Source organism: Oryctolagus cuniculus, chromosome 10 (assembly GCF_964237555.1).
Source record: "Oryctolagus cuniculus chromosome 10, mOryCun1.1, whole genome shotgun sequence".
Lineage (NCBI taxonomy): Eukaryota > Metazoa > Chordata > Mammalia > Lagomorpha > Leporidae > Oryctolagus > Oryctolagus cuniculus.
In genome coordinates this window covers 5,494,634-5,515,111 of record NC_091441.1, presented here as the reverse complement: position 1 = coordinate 5,515,111, position 20,478 = coordinate 5,494,634, and the positions used below count along the sequence as shown (strand labels likewise).

At 38.1% G+C, this 20,478-nt stretch overlaps 1 long non-coding RNA gene across 1 annotated transcript in view; it reads right to left on the bottom strand.

Annotated features, from left to right (window-relative positions):
- Positions 1–16,940, bottom strand: part of LOC138844156 (uncharacterized) — a 39,693-nt gene extending 22,753 nt beyond the window's left edge. The window contains exon 1 of the long non-coding RNA XR_011379694.1: positions 16,168–16,940. This is a non-coding gene — a long non-coding RNA (uncharacterized lncRNA). The remainder of the gene's footprint in view (positions 1–16,167) is intronic.
- Between the last annotated feature and the right edge of the window lie 3,538 nt (positions 16,941–20,478).

The window sequence follows — 20,478 nt, the reverse complement described above, 5'->3', positions numbered from 1 at the left end:
TCGCAGGTGTCACTCATATATGAATGGTTTACTCAAAGTCCTGGCATAACAGAGTCTGCTCCTCAATTTATTTCATTGGAAATATTGAAAATCAGTGTCAGAAAGGAAGAAAGGATACAACAGACTTATCAATGATTGACAAGTAGTTCAGTAAGGTGTGCAATGAATTTGGTTTGAGAATTCACACTTTAGTGAATAAATTTGAGATTTTATTAAAATTACAATATTTAAGTTTAGTTGTGATATAAGTTCTGCATTGAAGAAAACTGAAAAAATAAGGGGAAAATACATTAAAACTGTCTACTCTGCCTGTCAAAAAAAAAAAGAAAAAAACATGTTATTAAAATAAATGGGATATAGTTCAAATTCTAACGACTGCAATTTGATAACTTAATGATTGCCACATCAATTCAAATTTTGATCACAATCAATAGAATTTTAAAATTCTGGTGATAAATGTGTAATAACATTTTGTGGAAATTATTGAATTTTATTTGTTAAAATGGTTACAGAAAATAGTATTTTGTGAATTATGGTACCCATATCAATACATTTTATTTTTTTAAAATTACTCTAACAAATGACCAGAATACAGCAAGCCAATGAAAGAAGCAACAATCTATTGACCCAAAAACTATCAATGAGCAAGAAAGAAGCCATCACTACAACTTTCCATGTGGAGAATATTGACAACAAAGTGATGTTTGCAGATTTCCAATAGAAGGGTATCTGCTTTTATCAAAATCTCATAATGCATATTGGTTGGGCTGTCACAGTACAGTCAAAATACAGACTTTACTCTAACTTGATGACTTACAAATTATTTTGTTTAAACTCAGATTTATAAAATGAATCTGCAAAGTAAAAAATTCTTGGAGCACAAAAAAGATTCAGCATCATGAAATCTTTGGTTTTGGGAGAACATCACAATGAGCAAAACAAACATTTGAGAAAATTGCGTAAAATAAAACTTCACACAATTCGTCTATTTTCCTAGCAACCACCTATTTTTCCAGTAGATAACAATTATAGTCATTTAAGTAGAACGACAACCAGAGAATTATTAGTGTGCTTGCAAAGGGAACATGGTACTAGAGGTACTGAAACATTTCACATATCAATGGTTATTTTATCTGGGGGAGGCATTATCAATTTCTTCAAGTTGGAAAACTGCATTCTTAGTGTTATTGCAGTTAAAAACAATGCTCTTCTGATTGCATTTACAACTGGAAATAGTGTATCCTTGCAACTCCATTGACTGGAGGGAGAGGGAATGGATTTTGCAGTCCGCAGTCCCAAACCCGGGATATTTTAATGGCACATCAACCACACTTTCTGTTTGCATATGAAATGTCCACAAGTGCAAAGTACATTTTCTTTTCCATCTCCTAAAATTCATAGTCTGGGAATTCATCTGAGTCCCAGTTGCATTACTTTTTAGAGTATGTACAGGATTGTAAACACAATCATGCTCAAGGCCAACATTCTAAGATGTTTTGAATTTTCATATCTTGAACATTTAAAATGTTTTTCAATTACAAATATACATACAACAGTTCTTACTCATTAAATAGAAAGCCTGCTTATTGTGTCTTTTGCTCATGCTTTAAAGCACCTAAGCTACAGAAGATAAAACCTCTATGAGCCAATTTCTTTTAGAGTACTGCAATTATTTCACCATACTCCTGGGTTTCTTACTTCTCTTTATATAAACTAAGGTTGTAATTGTTAGAAACAATTAGTCTATAATCTAGGTAAACACAGCTTTCTGTTTATTCCACAGACTGACTAAATGATCAGGAGAGAAACGTTATGGTTTCTATATGGTTTCTAAAAACAATATGAGAGGGGCTAACATTGTAGCATACCTGGTAAAGCTACCTCTTGCCATGCCACATCCCATATGGGAACCAGTTAGTGTAACGACTTCTCTGCTTCCTATACAGCTCCCTCTTTTCAGCCTGGGGAAAGCACCTGTCTATGGCCCCAGTGTTTGTGCTCCTGCAAACCACGTGCCTGTATAGGAGAGCTGGAAGAAGCTCCTGGTTTCAGTTTGGTTCCGCCCTAGCCTTGAGTCCATCTGGGGAGTAAGCCAGTGGGACAGAAGATCTCTCTGTCTCATCCTATCTCTCTGTAAGCTCTGACTTTCAAATAATTACAAACAAAGCAAAATCAAAATGAAAGCAAAAAAAAAAAAACTTTGATATTAGATTTTGGATAGATTTTGCATGAATGATATGTGTTGTAAGGAACAATTTGTAAAACATCAGCTAGAAAACTGCACAAAGTTGTCACCAGCATTGTGCGTCAAGCTATTGGATACAATCTGGAAAGGATTTAATTATGTAGCTTGGCTCTTCCTAGACATGGAAACACTTCATTACTCAGCACTGCATCAAAAGGATGAGATTGACTCCAAGTGTTTTCCTCAAGGGCTGGGAGAGTGGCCAAAAATACAAAATACCAGAGTGGCCTAAATGCAAAGTGGAGTTTATCACATAAAGAAGATTTTTAAAAGACTAACTGTGCAGGGAAAAGAGTGTGCAGATGAACGTGATGCCTTGGGGAAGCCTTTGATGGATGTTCCCCTGGGTCTTACCGTGTATGATTGGGGTTCTTTCTCCTTTGTCACCACACTCTGCAGTGTGCATGGCAAACTCAGAGAAGGTTGTCAGGGCAGGATGGGGAATAGCAGTGTGCACACCTTAGTTCTTAGTTGTTTGTTTTTACCCTACTAGGCAAAGCCCTAGGTAGAAGGCACAAAGAACATGTGGCATATGTGAGCACCGTTTTCTCTCAGAGAGTTAAGATCAAAGCCTGGGCTAAGGCTTTGGCCAGCCACTTAGGATGCTGCTTGGGATGCCAGCTTCCCACATCAGAGAGCCTGGATTTGAAAGCTAACTCCACTCCTAAATCCGTCTTCCTGCTAAGGAACAGCAGGCGATGAGTTCGGTAGTCAGGTCTTGCCACTCATGTGACAGTCTTGGATTGAGTTCCCAGCTCCAGTACCTGGCCTGACCCAGTCGTGGCAGTTGTGGGCTTTGGGAGAGAGAACTAGTGGCTCGAAATTCTGTCTCTTTACCTCTCTCTGGCTCTCTGCATACCAAATAAAAATAAATCAAGTAAAATTTAAAATCAAACCCCACCAGTGGTCTGCAAATGAGCAAACTATAGCCCAAGGGTCAAACAAAGCCTGCAGGCTGTTTTCGTGAAAAAGATGTTATTGAAACTTGGTCTGCCTTCACATTACAAACACAGTAATGAGTATGTGCACCAGAGACTACAGGTCTGCAAAGCTCCAAGTATTCACAGTTGGTCCTACCCAGGAAAATTTGTCACCCATCAACTTCAATGTGGTGGATCCATGAGAAGCATCCTTCTGCCCTGCCCAGTCCACAGAAAAAGTTGCAGATGGAAAGTTGGAGTATGTCCAGGAACTTAATACCCAAGGAGCTTGAATAAGTAGAAGAGACAGAGAGACATGTGTGTGCATCACCTACCTGGCCCACCTCAGCTATTGGTCCTGAGAATAACCAACAGAGTTTTTGTACTTTCCTGAATCCAACAGCAGTAGTAAAATGACCCATTCAGTGTCACCATAGCCTGCACAAAGGACCTCAAAAGATCTCTATACTCTTTAGTTTATTGTATTCTTGATGTTGAATTTAATAGCAAAATTACAGTTTTTTCTAGACCATTTAATGTAGATTTGATAGAAACATTTTGCATTTACATTTTATCATGACATATAATAATTAAAGTTAATGAGTACAACTGGCACAAATGGGGGTGTGGGAAGCAAATGCAATTTCTGTGCATAGTGATCATTCATCTTTGGAGAGCAGATATGTGGAAGTTCTAGAAATAATCCTGAAACTCTGGAGACTTCTACGTAGGAGAGGCTCATAGGATTTCTACAACGGAAGGCTCACTTTACCCAACACCTCGGTCCAAAGCTCCCTCGGAGGCACTCTTGAGTAAGAGGCTGCACCGGAAAGCACTCAGATGTGTGTCGGGAATCTGAGGACACAGATGCAGCTGTGATGAAACCCAGCAGGGACTGGAAACTGAGAAGTTCCCAGTTAAATGTGTAGAAGACATGTCCACTGGACATAGCTGCAGATAGGACCAGACATCAGCCCAAACATCTGATTCCCAATGACAGCTTGCCGCATGGCAGGGATCTCATATACAAACTCAGGACTGACAACCCTGAGACGGCTGAGGGGCGGCTGAGATAATCTAGAAACTTCTCGATCAGTTTTGAGTCATTTTAGCATTAAATAAACTTCAGTAGCACTTGCAGGGTTGAGGTAACTCAAGTTATCTTTAAATGACCAAATGTCCAATCCGATTCATGTGTTTCTGTGCTTTCCCAACCTGTGCCCTACACTCATGACACCAAGCAAACTTGGAATCTAGACAGGCTTGGTGATACAGCAACCCACAGCATCAACCTTTACATTTGCCACCTGTCAATCAATCCAGTTTGCTTAAACACTAACATCAAAATATCATCTTTTGTTGTTTTCTCATTGTACCTTGAGCATTTGCAGCTCATGAGTCTTCAAAGTTGTCAATCACAGTTGTGGAAACCACACAAGAGGCTTTTGCTAACCCAGTGATGAGGGTCGGGTAAGTGCCACAAAGAGGAAACAGGAGATCTCAGCATGCCTTCAGGTAGACCTTGCTGTGCCTGGGAGTAACTGTGAGTGTGAACGTGCACTGTGGGAGTTGTCCAGGATGGTTCCAAAGTTTCTGACAAGAAGCAGAGGTGCCGAGGTCCTAACATCAGAGTGAATTCAAGAGAGCTAGCTCAGGCTGTGAATGAGAGGATACACAAATAATGTCAGCTTGCAAAGGCTGAGACCAGATACCTGTGGATACACAGGTAAGAGATCTGACTTCTCTCTGTATCTCCAGATGTGGATTTCAGGGGAACAATTAGGGATCGAGATAGAAATGCAATCACCATGAAGTTAGAAATTAACGCTCTGTAATAAGAGGGTATATTAATCTGTGAAGTCTTTTTTTTTTTTTTTTGGAACAGGCAGAGTTAGACAGTGAGAGAGAGAGACAGAGAGAAAGGTCTTCCTTCTATTGGTTCACCCCACAAATGGTCACTATTGCTGGAGCTACGCCGATCCTAAGCCAGGAGCCAGGTACTTCCTCCTGGTCTCCCATGTGAGTGCAGGGCCCAAGGACCTGGGCCATCCTCCACTGCCTTCCCGGGCCACAGCAGAGAGCTGGCCTGGAAGAGGAGCCACCAGGACCAGAACCCGGCGCCCATATGGGATGCCAGCACTGGAGGCGGAGGATTAACCAAGTGAGCCACGGTGCCGGCCTCAATCTGTGAAGTCTTGATATTACCTAGTGAGCAGTTATTATTGTTTTGCCCTTAGTATGTAAATTTACTGTAGATTTTTCATTTTGGTCTTGCTGTTGCTGCAAAGTTCTGATCACAGTGATGCATATGCAACTAAACATAGATTAATATAGTGTTGGGTCTGATTCAGTTCTTAAATGGCTACAACAGCCAGGGGTAGGCCACAGAACAGTCAGGAGCCAGGAGCTTCTTCTGGGTTTCCCATGTGGATGCAGGGCCCCAGCACTTGTGCCATCTTCTGCTGCTTTCCCAGGTGCATTAGCAGGGGGCTGGATCTGAAGTGGAGCAGCTGGGACTTGAACCGGCTTCCATATTGGATGCCAGCCTCACAGGTGGCAGCTTTATCCTCTGCCTCAATGCCACCTTTCTGATTTCTATTCTTTCAGACCATTGTTTCATTTCTTGTGAAAAGGAAACAGCGTGCACATTTCTACACACCTCAAAAAATTGTGAAAAAGAAATGGGAGAATTGATACTTTTTGTGATATAAAGGCTTTTGACAGGTGAAAGGCATCATAATCATTTAATCAACATGTCAAGTCTCTTGCCTCTGAGTAACTGAAGTAGGGTTCTTTATTTTATAATTTAGTACTCCAGCAAAACACATAGTTCTGCAGACACCCGGTGAGGGGAATACAGAGCAACGGGGATTTTTATGTGGGCCAATATGCTCACAGGGTTGTTACTCACCACAGCTACACTATACAGCTTTAATTTTAGTTTGCATTATTAAAATGTTTGCATGTGATTTTTTTGCTTACATAATTATGAAATAACATTGCATTCATTCTCCAAAAGCAGCTATTCATAATAATGTTAGAGTTTGTGTACGGTTTTATTATCAAATCAATATGGAATCAAAATCATTAGTTTTACTCATGTAAGTCAGACATTCACAAGCGCAATCCTGGGAGCATAGTTTAATATGACCATTCATTTTGACAAAATGAGGGTGAGAAAAATAAATGCCAGATGGATAAATAGGCAGTAACAAATCAAATTTGCAAAATTTCACAATGGTGTGACACGAGAGGAAAGAAAAACACATTTTCAACATAGCGTATTTGAAAACTGTTATTCAGCTCTTGTGGCTTGTTAAGCCAGTGTTCACAACCAGTGAAATTTACACTTCTCCTCTGAGGCAAAGTACATCTTTCATTGTGGCAAAATCTTTGCCAAAGTAAGTGCTGTGAGGAATGAGAACAATATCCCTAAGATTAATATATGAGCTTGGCTGAATATTTGTGCCAGCAACAATGCTGAGTGATTTACCTAAACTATCTCGTTTAATTCTGGTGACAACTTTGAGTATTATTAATGCTAGTCAAGTTGTGAAGTAAGGACCCTGAGGCTCAGCGAGGCCAATTACCTGGCCCAAAGACAAACAGCTGTTACATACCGTAAACGTATTCGACTCCTCTACAGAGTTCCAGAACCCCAGTTCTCCAGTCACCACTTTTCCCCAGGCCTAAGAAAATTCTTGCTTTCTTTACCAATTACTTCTTAAGATTTACATAAAGGAAGTTCTAAAAGAGTTGACAAATATTATGGTATATAAAAATAGGAATGGATTGTACAAATATTCATGATCATAGCTTTTTCGTTTGTTAGTATCTGATTTCACGGTTTGGGATGGGGGATACAACCCCAGTATGCTTCTATATAATGATGTGCATTTGTATGATCACTAATCATCCACCATATGTTTATTCAGTATTAGCTATAAAGCAAGTCTTTGTCCTGAAGGAATTTATTAAAACCGCTTTTGAATAACAATAGTAAATTCAGAAGAATCTCCCTATAGGTCTAAATACGGGTAATTTGGTTTTATTATTGTGAGCAAAATATGGCATTAATAGGCAATTAGGCTTGGTATTTAATTATTGTCTAAAAAATGACTTCACATGAACTATTCTAAAACTGAAATGAATACTTTGGCAGTAAATTTATAAAAATTTAATTGGTTTCTATCAAATAATTCCATAGCACATGTTGATTTGCTTAGGTATCCATAGGATACACTTTGTTCCTACTACTTTCTGGGAGGAGCACCAGAAAACCACGCTGGTCTACATTAGCTGCTTCATGGGAACTTTACTGAAAATTTTTACATCCGTTATGATGATTTCACAGATTTAAATCTGCTCTTCTGCCTTGTGCTATGATTACACACACACACACACACACAAACGTCGAGTGTTAGAATAAGAAGCTGCTTTCATACTGAAACAAATTCATTCTTATTCCTAAGTAAAGTTCCAGTTTTGTTTCCACTAAAATACATGTTATTTTAGTTTTCAATTTCCTTTATGTTTTCTTTAACTAACAGAATAAAGCGAGTTGGAAGAGACCTATTTTCTTTTCATGGTGAAATAGACAGTACTTATTGACTCCCTCATGTCACATGAGCATTTTAAATTGTAATTGTATTCTAATTATATATTTGATCACAAAATAAAAATTTTTATTCCTAGATCTGGATTCAGCACTCAAATCCAGACCCTTTCATATGGGATGTAGATATCCCAAGTGACATCTTAACTTCTATGCCAAATGCCTGTCCCTGGCAAAGTTTATCTTCTGATGAAATAGCTGAATATTAATTAATTTAATAAATATTACATGCGCAATCATTTCATTGTAGAATCAGGAAAACTATGAATTCACTGCTGATTTCACTGAATTTGTTTTGACCCAAGCAGCTGAGTGTGTTGTCCAGAATGTTGAGTTTTGAAATCTCTGGAGATTCTGTTATTGGCGGTTCTTGGTATGTTCAGACAATATTTCCCTCCTTTGTTTAAAGACAATATTATTCCCCTTTGCATATTTTTTCCTGAATTTTACTGGTGATCATTTTTGTAGCCAGAATTGAGGGCTGTTTGTTTGTTGTAAGAAACTCAAGACTACAAAATGTGATCATGTTTTGAGGAAAAAATAATACTCATTAAACTTATTTGCATAAGCACACAGGCTACTATCAAAATTCCAGCCAATCTTTGTTGCAGAAATTGACTTAAGTTTTTTTTTTAAAGATTTATTTGTTTTTATTTGAAAGTCAGAGTTACAGACAGAGAGGGAGAGACAGAGAGAGATTTTCCATCTCCTGGTTCATCCCCAGATGGCTACAATGGCCAAGGCTGGGCCAGGCCGAAGCCATGAGCCAGGAGTTTCTACCAGGCCTCCCATGAGAGCAGCAGGGTCCCAGACACTTGGGTCATCCTCCACTGCTTCTCCAAGGCTATTCGTAGGGAACTGGCTCAGACGTGGAACAGCCAGGATACTAACTGGCACCCACATGGGATGCTGGCATTGCACGTGGTGTCTTTACAGGCTGTGCCACAATGCCTGCCCTGGATTAAGTAATCTTTCAATTCATATGAAAATATGAGACTCACAGTAGTGAAAACAATTTTATAGTGTTGAAGGAATTATGTATGTAGTACACTATTTGCAAACTCCATCAAAGGTAATCAACAGGTTCTGGTGCTAACTCAAAGAGAGTTTATGGGCCAATGGTATAGAACTGATTGAAGAATTAGACCCTTGTATTTATAGACAATTGTTTTTTTTATACACACCAGAGCAATTCCTTGATAAAAGAAAAATTGTTCAATAAATGGAACATAGAAAAGGATGAAGTTTCATAGAATGAGTTGGAAGTGTTTCCTCCATTTCTTTCTTGGTTTCCTTTTATAGGAAACAATGTATTTGATTTTTTGAGGAGTATTGCTGTTATTTTTTATTTTTTCTAAATGTTTCTTTTCTTTTTCATATTTGTATGATAGTTTAAGAGGAAGCAGGATTAGTTCTTCCTTAAAAGTTTAGCGGTGTTCAGCAGAAAAGCCTTTTGGTCCTGGGCTTTTCTTTGTTGGGGACTCTACTACTGATTCAGTCTCAGTCTTGGTTATTAGACTAGTTAGGTTTTCTATATCTTTGTGCCTAAATTTTGGTAAATTTTATGTGGCCAGAAATCTACCCATTTCTTCTAGATTTTCCAATTTCTTGGTACAAGCTGTTTGCATTAATTCTTAATGATTCTTTGTATTCCTTTCATATCAGTTGCAATATCTCCTTTTCATCTCTGATTTTATTAATTTATTAATTTGGGTCTTTACTGAATTTGTAACAGCTTTTTGGTAGAGGGTTTAGTTTTCCACATACAACATCATCTCATCTTATCTGAAAACATAGATATTTTGATTCTTTCTAATTATGATGCCCTTTGTTTATTTGTCTTTGCTAATTGGTCTAATTAGTCTAATACTTCTAGTGCTGTAATGAATATTAACGGCGAAAGTGGACATCTGCATCTTGTTCCATGCTTTCTGCTTTCCCATACTCGGTGTGATGTTGGCTGTTCGTTTTTCATATGTAGCCTTCCTAATTGTAGAAACCTAATTTGTGTATGGGTTTTTGTTGTTGTTGTTATTTGGTGTCAGGAAAGGGCATTGAATCTTAATAGATGCTTTCTCCACATTTATTGAGATGACTATATGTTTTTAGTTCTTTGTTCTGCTGATGTAGTTTATAACATTTATTGATTTGCAAATTTTGAGCCATCTTTGCATCTCTGGCATAAATCCCACTTGATTTTGATGTGGCTTTGGATTTTGCCTGCTAGATTTTTGTTGTAAATTTTTGAATTCATTTTTTAAGGATATACGTCTGTAATTTTCTGTCTTTGTCCAGTTTTAGAATCAGAATGATGCTGGCATCATAAAAGAATTTGAACAGTGTTCCATCCTGTTCAATGTTTTGGAATAGTGTAGAAGTATAGGAAGTAGTTCCTGTTTAAATGAGTTTTCAGAATTCAACAGCAAAGCCATCAGGTCCTGGACTTTTCCTTGTTGGCAGAGTTTTAATTATTGCTTCATTCACATTACTTATTGTAGGTCTGTTTAGATTTTGTATATCTTCTTGATTTAATCTTGGCAGGTTGTATGTGTATCAAGGAATTTAGCCATTTCTTTGAGATTTTTCAATTTGTTAGCTTATATTTATTTATAGTAACTTCTTCTTATCTTTAGTATTCTATTGGTATTAGTTTTTTTGTCTCCTTTATCATCTCTTATTTTACCTATTTGAGTTTTCTGTCTTTTTTCTTTTTAGTCTAGTTGAAGTTTTATCCATTTTGCTTATCTTTTAAAAATTTTTTTTGCTGTGTTGATCTTTTGTATTTTTTCATTTCAATTTCATTTATTTCTGCTCTTATTCTTATTCCTTGCATCCTGCTAACTTGGAGTTTGGTTTGTCCTTGTTTTTTCTAAGGCTTCCTGATTCCTTATTAGATCATATATTTGAGATATTTCTTTTTAACATGAACATTTGACGTGGTAAACTTGCCTTAATATGGCTTTTGTTCTACTCCATATGTTTTGATACATCAAGCTTACATTTTCCTTTATTTCAAGAAGAATTTCGATTTCCTTTATAATTTCTTCAATGACATTGTTTCTTGAGTATTATCTTGTTTGATTTCCATATATTTGAAGATGTTCATGTCTTCTTGTTTTTGATTTCCAGTTTTATTCCTTTGTGGTTTGAGAAGATACATGACATCACTTCAACGTTTTAATTTTATGGAGATTTGATTTATAGCCTAGAAAATGTTCCATGTCCTGATGAGGAGAATGTTTATTCTGTAGCTTTGGCGTAAAATATTCTGTAAATGTCTTTTAGGTCCACTTGCTTAATAACATGAAAATTATCTGGGTGATCTGCCAATTGATGACAGTGGAGTGTCGAGATCCTTGACCATGATTGTGTTGAATTCTCTCTCTCCTTTTACATCTAAAAGTATTTGCTGTATAGTTCTGCGTAATCTTACATTGGATACATATGTATTTAAGATTGTTATAGCTACTTGCTGAATTAATCCTTTTTTTAACTTTTATTTAATGAATATAAATTTCCGAAGTACAGCTTATAGATTACAATGGCTTTCCCCCATAACGTCCCTCCCACCCGCAACCCTCCCCTTTCCCACTCCCTCTCCCCTTCCATTCACATCAAGATTCATTTTCGATTCTCTTTATATACAGAAGATCAGTTTAGCATACATTAAGTAAAGATTTCAACAGTTTGCTCCCACACAGAAACATAAAGTGAAAAATACTGTTTGAGTACAAGTTATAGCATTAAATCTCAATGTACAGCTCACTAAGGCCAAAGATCCTACATGAGGAGTAAGTGCACAATGACTCCTGTTGTTGACTTAACAAATTGACACTCTTGTTTATGGCATAAGAGAGGGAAAAGATGTGTAATTCACGACATGCTCAAGCTGACTTACCTCAAACTGTAGAGTTAGAAACATACCAGGGGATTCCAATTCAATCCCATAAAGGTGGCATGTACCAATGCCATCTCACTAGTCCCAGTGATCAATTTCTGTTCACAATTGATCATAATGATAGGACTAAGAACCTGTCGCTCCCCCTCTTCGTGGAGGAACGACACAGCACCCTGCACTGTTCTTTGGTCTGCTCGGCCCTTCCCGGGTTTGCTGCTGGTTCTTCCCGGGTTGGCTACCGTCCCTTCCACCTCCGTGGAAGGGCGGTTCCCCCTGCCACATTCCCCACTTCCGCGGGGGAGCGGCACACCGCAGGCCGGCTCTCTTGGGGGCTGCACAGGTGTTCTTCAGGTGTTCGTGGTGCATGTTGTCTCTCTCCTCCTTTATAGTCCTCTTCCACCAATCCCAACTCTGCTACCCACACGCCGAGTACGCTGCTCTCCTCCAATCAGGAGCAGGTCCTACAGTTTATTGGTTGAACTGGAGGCAGCTGTATAGAAGCTGTTTCTCCCTTCTCAGCGCCATATTGTGGGAGAGCAGATGCATAGAATAAGTCTTAATTCCAGTAACTTAGTCTATTCTGAGTTGCTCCCAGTTGCTCCCCACAGAACCAAAGGGATCGCATAAACAAGAATAGTGTCTGCAAATACTAGCTGATAGAATCAAACAGGGAGAGAATGATCCAACATGGGAAGTGAGATACACAGCAGACCCATAGAATGGCAGATGTCCTAAACAGCACTCTGGCCTCAGAATCAGCCCTTAAGGCATGCGGATCCAGCTGAAAAGCCCATGAGAGTATTTCAGGCATGGAAAGCCAAGACACTCTGGAAAAAAAAAAAAAAAACTAAATGAAAGATCTCCGCGAGTGAGATCCCAGTGGAAAGAATGGGTCATCAAAGAAGGAGGTACCTTTCTCTGAAGGGAGGAGAGAACTTCCACTTTGTCCATGGCCTTGTCTAAATATGATCAGAGTCGGTGAATTAATCCTTTTATCAATATGTAATATCCTTTCTCATTTTTACTGTTTTTTAAAGTCAATTTTATGTAACTACTGCTCATTTTTGGTTTCCATTTGTGTGGTATATCTTTTTCCAACCCTTCACTTACACTCTATCTGTATTTTAGTTTATGTAGTGAGTTTATTGTAGCCAGGAAATAGTTGAGTTTTGTTGTTTTTCTGTTGTTGTTGTTTTTCATTCATTTAGCCAACCTAAAGCTTTTGAGTAGGGAATTTAATCAATCTATATTTAAGGTTGGTATTGGTAAATAAGAACTGACACATGTCACTTTGATGATTAGATACTGATTTTATCTGCTCTGAATGTGGTAGTGTCATGTGTTTTCATGATGTGTACTTATTTTTTTAAAGATTTTACTTATTTATTTAATAGGTAGAGCTACAGACAGTGAGAGAAAGAAAGGTCTTCCTTCCATTGATTCACTCTCCAAATGGCTGCAATGGCCAGAGCTGCGCTGATCCAAAGCCAGGAGTCAGGGGCCCAAGTATTTGGGCCGTCTTCTACTGCTATCCCAGGCCACAGCAGAGAGCTGGACTGGAAGAAGAGGGACTAGAACCGGCACCCATATGGGATGCCAGCACTGCAGGCAGAGGGTTCACCTAGTGTGCCACGGCGATGGCCCCATGATGTTTACTTCTAAGGTAAGACTCCTTTCATAATATCTTGTAAGGCTGGCATGGTGGTAATGAATTACCTCACTTTTGTTAATCTTAGATTTACCTTATTTATCCATTAGTGCCTAAAGTTAGATTAGCTGGATACAATATTCTTGGTTGGAAGTTTTGTTTTTTTTTTCTTTTATGCTTTGAGTTTATCACTCCACTTTCTTTTGGCCTGTAGTGTTTCTGCTGAGAATTCTACTATTAGTCTATCTGAATTTTCAATATTTGTAATTTAATGCATTTTTCTTATGGTCTTTAGGATTCTCTCCTTATCCTTAACCTTTGACATTTGATTACAATATGGAGATAAATTTTGGTTGATTCTGCTTGGTATTCTTAGAGCTTCCTGTTTCTGGATGTCCATATTTTTTTCAAGATTTGGGAAATCTTCAATTATTACTTCATTTAGTAAATTCTCAATGCCTTTTTCCTCTTTTCTTCTTCTGGAATCCCTATTAGATGACTATCTGGACACTTAATGGTATCTCATATTTTGTGCAGGCTTTTGTCATACTTTTTTTTTCTTTTCTCTTTATTTTTGTCTGGTTTGGCTATTTCAAGTCTTGTCCTGAAGATCAGGAATTATTTCCTACACTTGGTCAGTTCTGCTCTTTATGGATTGAGCTTTTCATCTCCACAATATCTGTTTGGTTCTTCTTAATGATTTTCATTTTCTTAGTGTCTATTTCATTAGTGTCACCTATTTTCTTCATTTTTTATAGCTGTTTGTATGTATTATGATGCATGTAATTGAGTAACTTTTAAATAATCATTATTTAAAATTCTATCCCTGTCATTTCACAGATTTCCTTCAGAACAAGACCTGTTTCTGGAGAACCATGGTGTTCCTTTGGAGATGTCATGCTACTTGGATCTTCATGTTTCCTTTATCCCTACATTGATGGCATTGATGTCAGCATCTGATATAACAATCCCTTCTTGACAGAGTAGATTTTCTTAGAAAAAATTGTTCATTTAGATGGAATGCCAGGTATCACATGTTTGTTGCTTTGGCTTTGGTTCTAGGGGGCCTATGATTGATTTCTTTTTGCTTTAATCAATGGCAGCTGTGCCTACAAAAGCAACACAGTGGTACAGTCTGAAGCAACTCACAGAGGTACAAGTTTGACGCTGAGGTGACTATGGACTTCCTAGCATGTGTGTGTTCAGTCCCCAGAGAGTTGAGTGTCAGCTACCCTGGGAATCGTGATATCCTGGGCCTCATTCTTCATGGTGATTGACACGAAGGGGGCTTCCCATTGTCTCATTGGCAAGCCTGGGAGATGCTGCAACTTTGACACCACTAGTTGTGGCTCTTGGATTTATGATGTGAGCAGGACCCGCCCCATGTCCTGCTAGGTTCTGGGGCTTATAGCAACAAAATCCCAAGTTCTAGGCCTGGAGGTTGTGAAGTAAACCCATCTTCAGTCCTACATGGTGACTACAAGTTTTATAGGAGTTTTTGTTTTGGCGGATACTGGTCTGGAAAGGTGAAATGTAGCAGATTCTTCCCTGGGTCCTACTGGGGAGATTCCATGGGTTTTAGGAAATTGGTATTAATTGCTATGGTACAGTGCAGTGATCACCTAGGTCTCTCAGGCTGGGCATCAGGTATTGAGACGATGGTAGACACCTGTTGTTGTTGCAGTGCAATTCAGATACAGCACGACAAATGCCACAAGTGAGTGCAAGCTAACTCAAAGACTGTAAAAGCTACATTAACAATCTCAGCTCTGCAAGACACAGATGGAACTTTCCCGGCTCTCACTCAGCATGGAAAGGTGATGCTGGGGCTTGCAGCACTGTGTGGTAGGAAGGACGGGGGAACTTCTGCAGGTAGGGTCTGGATTTTCTATGGGCTGCTACTGCTCTAGGCCCAAGAAGCTGTGGGAATCTCCTAACTCGTCCCCCAGACCACACAGAGTGGGGTGTGTGAAGCTCCAGGGGCACCACAGCAACTTCTTCCTACCTTGCCCTTGGAAGATGGTAGCTGCCAGCTGGGAGCAGGTGTCTAGATGCAGGGTGTGGCTGGCAGTGCGGCCATGGCAGTGAGTCTACACTCACTCCTCACTGCCCCCACAGAATCTCTGCTCTATTTTGTCACTTCTGTACTTAGGGTTTCTCTCAATCAGTCCCCTGCAAATGCAATTCTTCATTTGATTTTATGGTATTTTTTATTTTTTTGGCTGAGGTCAGTGAAGCTTCTCACTATTCAGCCATCTTTGAGATAATATTCTTATTTAACACTTAAAAAAAGAGAAAGAAATGGGGGGGTAAGTGAGAACTCCTGAGATACTAGTAATGCTTTATTCTTAATTTTGGTGTTGATTATTAATATGATAAGATGACAAAAAGCTCATTTACCCATACACTTATGTGTATGTCTTAGTATGTATATGGTATTTCCATAAAATTTTTTTAAAAAGATGAAAAGGAAGTTCAACTCCTATCCTACACTGTCCGCAAGAATTCATTAAAACTGTATCACAGAACTAAAGTCACCGTAAAAATTATAAAATGTGTTAGAAGAAAACATAGGAAAAAATGCATGACCTTGGGTACATACGCCATGAAAAGCACAAGCAACTTAAATTAATACAGATACATAAGTGATATATCAGAGTTTGACCAAATTAAACATTGTGTTGAAACGAGCACCACCAAAACTTGAAACAGTGTTATTATAAGACTCAGTAATTCCCCATAGAGGTATATAGCTCACAACAATGGAACAGTCCTACACAATCTTATGTGTACATGTGCATATCAGCCAAACTATGAATTATTTATAAGAGCAAAAAGTACCATGAGGTGTCGCTCAGTCAAGGAAAAGGCGTGAAGTGTTAGTACCTGCTAAAAAGCAGGGATGCGTTGAAAACATCATGGCAAGTGAATGGAGTCAGCTGAGAAGACCACATATTGAATGATGCAGGATAGACAACCTGCTAGAGACAGAAAAATAGTTTAACAGTGTCCAGGTATTTGGGAGAGGAGGCAAATAAAGGGTGACAACTAATTTTTAAGGATTTTTTTTTCAGGAAAATGATGACATTCTGAAATTGGATGTTGTGATTGTTGCATAAGTCTGTGACACCATCAAAAACACAGAATTTTGTATTTTCAATGTGAATTTTCATGGATTTTAATGAATTTTTTGGGTTACATCGCAATTAAAGTTTACTAGAGTAGGGAAGAACAGAGACCATCAAAAGCAAAAGCCATGAAAATGGTCATAGGGTGAGCAGAATGCTTTAGGATTCATAGAAAAATGTTCATGCCTCATTGATGTGGAGAGACCAAAGCGAATACAGAGACTTTTCTAAACCAGTCTATGTCCCTGAACTGAACTGAATAGACGCCCATCTTTAATCCCATCAGCAAAAGCAGCACACTGCTGGGTCACGTCTATTAACTGTAACTTTGTAAACAAGACTCAGCTCCATCTCTGGTCTCAGAGTGCTACAGCTCAAGTTCTACCTTTCAAGACCCATTACAACCAAGACCCATCCCTAGAAATTTGTAAATCCTAGATTCTAAGGAAACTAGGAGAGAAATTCCTTCAAACTATTCTCCTTAATGTAAACTTAGTGGGGTACAGACCTGTTACAATTTAGTTATATAATTGGTATGACAGCTAATTTAACATGGGTTAGCAACATAAAATTCATAAATTACCATTAACATTTTCATTGTAACTGACAAGTATTAAAAATAGAGCAACAATTAACACAAAATACATGTATGATATTTGTAAAAATTAAAAAGGTTGCAATCAAAGTCAGACTAAATATTTCAATTTCTTCAGCAACATACCTATATTGCTGACTCATTTTTCTGCATTTCCAAGATATACAGCTGTGGGTTTAAAGGATCATTGGTATTAAGTACATGTTAAACAAAAAGTTCAATTACCAGCCCACAGCCATGCCAGCTATTACTTTTTCAAATTTGATTTTCCAAATGGCTCACTGACATTGTGGTGGCGACTTCACTATCAGTCAACGTCTGCAAACACAGCCTGCTCTTTTCTCATTATTTCCTTCCATCTTCTGGATTTTCCAATGAAACAGTGAAACAGATAATTTAAGCAATACAAGTAACCAAGCAGAATGACAAGTCTTCAAAGTTTAATGAAATATTTAAGTAATTTAGTCTCTTATTTTAAATAATTATGATTAAAAGCTGTGATATAGTCAATTGAACTTATTAGAAAAGGTGTTATAATCAGAAAATACTCTTTTACTGGATCCCAAAAAAGCTCCAAACTGCATTTTAAATTGAATATTAACATCACTCTTTGAAATTTCTAGAAATTTAACTCAACTTTTGATTGTCCTCAACCATTCATTATGTGTTACATTCATTTTCTATTACAATAGTTTAAATTGTATATTGAATAAATAATGACTATACTAGAAAAGAAGAATGTTTATTCGTTCATAGCAGTTTATAAATAACAGTCAACAATGTATCACAGAAATGTATTGAAGTAAATATTAGGAACATGAAAGCAAGATACAAAGGAAAGTGGATTTTGAGAAAAAGTTGTATGGAAGTGAAAAATTGATATAGGAAAGTAATTATCTCCCTGTTCTTAAAATAAGTATTTATAATGTTAGATAGTAATAGTACTTTGTCTTTTTAGACTTGAATTTGTCTCAATTATTTCATAAAAATACTGTTGGCACCCAAATTACCATTAGTTACACACTTTTATAATCTCAATGCCAACATTCTGTCCTTGTTCCTCGATTTGCATTGTAATGTTATATGTTATATGTTAATGATATATTTGAGACTCCTCGCTGTTTTAAAACTAACCATCCTCATAATGCCTTCTGTAAGTTGAAATCAGAGCTTTCCTGCCTAAAAAGTGCTTCCTGAGCTGAGCCTCCTGGAGTAAATATGGCAGTCAACAAGTGTCTTCCTGCACCAGTTCTGAGCAGGGCTTTCCAGCAGAAAAGTGATCCTGGTGGACAGGTGTGCTCTACCAATAAACCAGGGCTCACAGACCAATCCACACTGCTCTGTTTCCCACCTACGGTTTATTCCAACCACAGACGCATTAATTACTGATCCCATGTAGGCCCATAAATGTCAAGTAATCAAGGCAAAGAATAAGGACACATTTAGGATCTGTTGTTGAATTACTGTCTCATGATTGACATGACATTGACTGATGCTGACAGTGATGTGAGAAGACAGTGGGGATACTGTTATAAGCTATGATATCCAAACAAATATTTTCTGATGTTTGATTTTGTAAAGGTGTTGCATACATAGCATTTGACTTTGTGGCTAAATGTCACTTATTGCTCTTATGTCTTATTAATTATGTGAGCTTCTCCACATTTTTCCTTTTCACCAGGGTGTTTCTTTTCCTTAGAACTAAAAATGATGTCTCAAAATAATTATTAAATTGTTTTGGATTCTTTAGTTAATATAAAAGAAGAAAATAATATAATAAATGTGAATGTTGAAAAATATTATTTGTATGGTACACTTTGTGAAACTTAAAAATTCAATATATCTCCTCTGATAACAAGAAAAAGTAACTGAACAAAGTTCACCAAGAATTGAGGTAAAAGACAATGCATCCTTTGGAAAATTGGAGGAATAGGAACAGAGAATACTGATCAGGTCACCTGAAACAGATGGTCTTTGAGCCAGTAACAGGTGGAAACACTTAGGTGCTAAATGTCAAGTCCTGGAGACTGAGCATAGAATCATTTAAGAGTTAAAACTAATGGAAGCTCATCTAAAGGTCTGCATCCCCTTTTAATTTTTAAAGGATTTACTTATTAATTTGGAAGGCAGAGTTACAGAGAGAAGGGGGGAGAGAGAGAGAGAGAGAGAGAAAGGGAGAGAGAGAGAGAATCAATATTTCATCCACATGTTTACTCCTCAAATGGCTACAATGGCTGGGGAGCCAGGAGCTTCATCAATGTCTCCCATGTGGGTGCAGGGGCCCAAGTACCTGGGCCATCCTCCTCTGCTTTCCTGGTGTATTAGCAGGGAGCTGGATTGGAAGTGAGCAGCCAGGACTCAAACTGTCCCCATATGGTGTCACAGGTGGTGCCTTAACCTACCATTCCACAATGCAGGTCTCTCACAATTTTTAATACCCTTGCTTGTTTATATGAATATTTGAATGAGTCTTTCCAAAAGCAAATATTACTGCAAATGAATGGTGATATCACTCTGCATGCCAAAACACTGAGCTAATGCAGCTGGTGTTTGCAATCATTTGCATGGTGAGCTTCTTAAGGTATATGGTGTGTATTTGTATGATTGTGTGTTGGTTAGAGGTTGTATAAACAACTTTTCAGTTTAAAATACAGTAATATCTAAGTTTTCTGTTAAACTACAAGTTATGTGTCAGTTTCCTAGCTGATATTTTATAAATATTGCTTATTTTGTCTATGCATATACTCTGTAAGGCAGATTCTGAATGCTGTCTCTATTCCGGTATTACAGATGAAGTAGATTTAGAATAGCTAAGTACGCCAAAAGTCTGCGGCTGATGTGGTCGGAAGGTGTTTGCCCCCAAATGCCTGCGCTGAAACCCAGTCCTCAGTGTGGTCATAGTAGGAGGTGTGGGGCTTTGGGAGAGGATTTGGTCATGAATGTGCAGTCCCCATGAAGGGGACCAGTGTTCTTATGAAAAAGGCTGAGAGAAAGCTCCCTCACCCCTCTCACCATGGGAGGGCACAGTGAGAAGAGTCCATGGAAGATGAGATGGGGACCTCCCCAGCTGCTGAAGCCAAAGTGCTTTGGCCATGAACTTGTCAACCTCCACAACTTTCAGAAATGAATTTCTGTTGTTTAGAAGCAACTCAGTTCATGGAATTTTGCTACAGCAGGCTAAATTGAGTAAAACTGTAGGTGAGCTGGTACATAGATCCTGTTCACACTGACTTCAAGATGAAAATGCCCAGCCCACCAGTTAGGCTGCCTATACTGTTCTATAAGTCGTTTATCCAGCACTGGGATATTTTGAGGAATAAATTCTCAGTCTTGGAACTCGTAGGAGGAGGGGTTAGAAGGTTTCACAAGAATGGATGTTGCACAAATTATCTACATCTCCATCACCAACCAAAATTTTAAGAAATGTCT